The sequence below is a fragment of the Penaeus vannamei genome, chromosome 36 (assembly GCF_042767895.1).
Source record: "Penaeus vannamei isolate JL-2024 chromosome 36, ASM4276789v1, whole genome shotgun sequence".
Taxonomy (NCBI): Eukaryota; Metazoa; Arthropoda; class Malacostraca; order Decapoda; family Penaeidae; genus Penaeus; species Penaeus vannamei.
The window spans coordinates 461,707-466,706 of record NC_091584.1 but is presented as its reverse complement, the minus strand read 5'-3'; the positions used below and the strand labels follow the sequence as shown (position 1 = coordinate 466,706).

Sequence of the window (5,000 nt, the reverse complement as noted above, 5' to 3'; positions counted from 1 at the left end):
TATGCACACACAAACACACACACACACACACATACACACACACACACACACACGCACGCACACACAAATCTTCTGTCTCTCCTTCCCTCCCTCCTCTCTCTCCGTCTGTCTATCTGATCGTCTTTCTTTCTCTCTCTCTCTCTCTCTCTCTCTCTCTCTCTCTCTCTCAGCCTCCCCTCTCTATTTTCCCTCTCCTGCCTTTGTTTCTTCCTCTCCATTTCGTATCTCCGAGAACACATCTATTTACACAACAAACCAGTAACTATCTCTCTCGCATGGCTGGTTTCACGTCATCTTTTTACGTTGCTTTTTCTTTATTTCCCTTCTCTCCTTCTTCCTCCCCCTTGTCTCTTTATTATTTATCATATCTCCTTCTTCTCTTTATTTCACTCCATAGCTTTCTCCTTTTTTTTTACTCTCCCTTTCTATCTTGGTCTCTCCTTCCGTTTTCCTTTTTTTTCTCACAGAAAACGGGGCCACAGCAACCACACGGTGAATTGTCGTCAGTTTCTATCGCACTGAGACGCTACTGAGCACGGCGAGAAGCACGTGAGGGCATCGCGATTCCAAGGCAGTGGCGATGGTGATGATACCCTTCTGGGCACTTGAACTCAGCCGAGGAGAGTGAAATTGAAAGCAGATTGGGCCTCCTTGTCCAGGCCGGGGCACGGGCATGCTCTGGGGCAGACTGGGAGTACCCTTGATAGACTGACATCATTTGGGCGTCATGACAGGTGTTGCAGTCATTAGATTTACTATGTTTTGTTCCCATTTAATGTCTCACAACCTTTGTTCAGGGGAAGTTTTAAAATCAAATTAACTGGAACTTAAAGTGTAAGAAGATACTCAATAGTAACCAGTCACCCACAACATCTACCACCGCCTAGGCCTATGCCTAACCACGGGGAAATACATCCCCTAGAAAGAGTTTTGACGATATAACATAACCATTTAAATTTTAGAATATCTTTATAGAAAAGCTATCGTACGTACCATTAGCACCAACTCTTACGTCACTCCCAGGTGCAGGATCAAAGTTCTTGCGATTGATAGCCAAAGCCTCCTTCTCTTTTTTCGGAAAACAATTAAAACTCAAAGTTGAACTTTTTTTGCTGTCCATTTGCACATCCAATATTAATGCCAAATGCATTATTGCATTATTTCTTGCACATCCAATATTAATGCCATGCCGAAGTTTCTTAGAAAAGGGTGAAAAAAGATGCGAATCTTATATAAAACGAGAAAAAAGGGACGATTTTCGCGACAGACCAATACTTAATAACGCAGTTCGTGGGATTTTGTTGTTGTTTTTGCCCACCACGGCCTCCGATTGATCACGTGACCCTTCTGGTGACGTCACGATGACTGTCCCTATAGGTCTGACTAAAAGTCTGACTGAATACAGACCTATTTCTATCACTAATTGTTTATGCAAAAAAGAAAAAAGTATGATATTAAACAGACTTATGTACTGAATCAGAAACTTATTACCGAGTGATCTTCATGGATTTTTACCAGGAAAGAGTGACCAAGATTGCACTACGACCTTCCCCACAACTCTCGGGGTCAACGGTTTCACTGCCTTTCTGGACCTTAAATCCGCCTTTGACATTGCCAATCGTCACATCATCTCACATGAACTAGATGATATTGGAACAGGTGAATATCTCCTTCGATGGATAATTGGATATTTTCAAAACAGAAAACCAAGTGCAGTTTTTCAAGTAGTAAGGGATCAGAAAGACACGATGCTGGGCGCACCACAAGCCGCAGTATTAAGCCTCTTTTGTTCAGTGTGATCATGAGTACTCTTGTCAAACGTCATCAGGCAAAGGTCAACGGTCTTGTCTAAGTTATGCTGATGATATTTTAATTCTATTGAAATGAAATCAGGTTTGGTTGTCTCTACAGTGAAAACGAAAATATATAGTCACAGCAGAAGAGCTAGGAACAACATACCGAAAGTAAATGGAACGGATATTGAACAAGCTGAGGCCTATAAATATCTAGGAGTCATGATTCCTCATAAGCCAGGAGATGTTGAATGCTTAATTAAGAAATGCAGGAGTAGACTGGCTGCCTTGAGGGCGGTTGCCGGCAAAAATGTCACTTATGGAGCAAATATTCGCATAGTAAGACTAATGTACACCTCATATATACGACCACGGGTGAATTATGCTGCTCCAGTATTAATAACTCAGCCAAATAGATCGATTGGAACGTTAGAAGTCATGCAGAATATAGCCTTAAAAATTATACTTGGATGTACGAGCGCAACAAAGGTGTTGAATATGAGGAAAGAAATGGGAATATCGACTATCCAGCAAAAGGAAATCGAAATGAATTCTGTGATTGCTTTAAAATTATGGAGATTATCAGATGGCAATCAAGCCAAAGCAGCTTTGCGAACATTCTTTCACTCCGGGAGACGTAAATCTGCTCGTGTTTAAAAGAACATGCACAAACATTATTAATGAGGACATGCATAACTTTTCTGAACACAAACATTCCGTGCCATCATGGGATGTAAAATACTAAGAGTAATTGAAAATAATGTGTTAAAATACTGAGAATGTAAAGTGTAAAATAAGTACAATAAGTGTAGAATACTAAGAATGTAATTGAAAATAACAATCAAGGGAGTTATTAAACAAGTGATATACACTACACACACAGCAAGTATATCAGGCTGTGTTGCTCTTATACACAGTAACGATGGGCAGCTTCATAAAGTTGGCATCAGACAATAATTGGGCATCGAGTTATTTGCTTTATTTGTTGCTCTTAAAGCAGCTGATCAAACAGAAACGAATACACTCATTGTGACTGACTCCTTCTCTTCATTATATGCACTAAAGTCTCTTAAAAATTATGTCACGGGCCTTGTTTGTACAGCAAGACACAGACTAAATAGACTTCACCGTAAGGGCGTTAACATAAAAATCCTGTGGATGCCATCTCATATCGACATCAAATTCCATGATGTGGCTGATAACTTGTCAAAGTCATCATCCCCCAAAAAACTTTTTGAGTATGAGGTAGGCGTCACACCTGGCCATGTTCACAACATTTTAAAGGGAAAACTATCTTAGTGGTAATAATGAAGATAAGGCAGAAGTGGGAATTATCAGATCAATATCATATCACAATGAAATGTTAAAAACGAAACATATTTATAAAAAAACAAATAAGGGTATAAATATTATTGGGAATGTAATATTTCCCTTAGAGATGTGGATACTGAATGTAAAGTCTCTTCTTTCTCTCTCTCTCTCTCTCTCTCTCTCTCTCTCTCTCTCTCTCTCTCTCTCTCTCTCTCTCTCTCTCTCTCTTCTCTCTCTCTCTCTCTCTCTCTCTCTCTCTCTCTCTCTCTCTCTCTCTCTCTCTCTCTCTCTCTCTCTCTCTCTCTCTCTTCATCTCTCTCTCTTCTCTCTCTCTCTCTCTCTCTCTCTCTCCTCTCTCTCTCCTCTCTCATCTCTCTCTCTCTCTCCTCTCTCATCTCTCTCTCTCTCCTCTCTCATCTCTCTCTCTCTCTTCACTCTGACTCACTCTCTCTCTCTCTCTCTCTCTCTCTCTCTCTCTCTCTCTCTCTCTCTCTCTCTCTCTCTCTCTCTCTCTCTTCTCTCTCTCTCTGTCACTCTGACTCACTCTCTCTCTCTCTCTTCTCTCTCTCTCTCTCTCTCTCTCTCATCTCTCTCTTCTCTCTCTCTCTCTCTCTCTCTCTCTCTCTCTCTCTCTCTCTCTTTCTCTTTCTTTCTCTCTTGCTCTCTCTCTTTCCATTTCTTAAACTTTTCTTGTTGTCTTATTTTGTAAATACAATGAATCTAGGAAATAGCAAAAACAGTATTAAATTCATATCTTCAATATATAGATGATATAGATGAATACGAAGATAAATATATCAGTGAATAAACGAATAAAGAAATTAATAATAACAATATGACCAACAACAATAATAATAATGATAACAGCAATGATAATGATAATAGTAAAAATAATTAAATAATGATAATAATGATAATGATGACAATGATACTAATAATAATGCCAATTATGATATTGATAATGAAAATACTGATATCAATAATAACTATGATTATAATGATAAAGACAATAATAATACTAGTAATAGTAATAATAATGATAATGATCATAATAATAAAAACAATGCTAATGATAATGAAACCAATAATAAAAATAGTAATTATAATAATAATAATAATGATAATAGTAACAATGATAATGATAATGATGATGAAGGTAAAGATAATAATAATAATGATAATACTAATAATGATAATGATAATGATAATGATAATGATAATGATAATGATAATGATAATAATAATGATAATAATAAAAATAATAATAATAACAACACCAACAATAATAATAATGATGATGATAATGTTGATGACGATAAAATAAACAGAGAGACAAGCAACAGCACAATTGCACAAATGAAAGAGTAAAAACAACGAACAATAAAGAAGGAGACAACAGAATGAGAAAATAAAATATCAACGTTTTAAAAATAGATGATTTGTATAATGAAGTGTGAATACATTTGCAAAAAATGCGTGTGATTTGAGCTTGAATGTGAAGATGAAAAGCGAAATGTTGCAAAATATTTCTCTGCTCCATTTTTGCCACATAAATAAAGTAATTTAGGATGCAGATAAAATAACAGAAGTGGTTAATGAAGTTATGGTGTGAAAATTCGCGATAAGGGTAATTATAATGATGGTGGTGATGATGGTGATGACGGTGATGGTGGTGATGATGGTGGTGAAGATGATAACGATGATAATAATGATAATTGTGATGATAATGTTGATGATGATGGTGATAATGATGGTGATGATGGTGATTATGATGATGATGGTGATGATGATGATGATGATGATGATGGTGAAGATGAAGAGGAGGAGGAGAATAATAGCAGCAGTGATTGTAGCAGCAGTACAGTAATATTAGTAGTAATAATGATAATGAAGATC

General features: G+C 37.0%; 1 protein-coding gene across 1 annotated transcript in view; it reads right to left on the bottom strand.

Annotated features, from left to right (window-relative positions):
- LOC113819641 (leucine-rich repeat-containing protein 15) overlaps positions 1–5,000 on the bottom strand; it is a 121,925-nt gene that overhangs the window by 30,801 nt on the left and 86,124 nt on the right. The gene's annotated exons all lie outside the window — the stretch shown is intronic.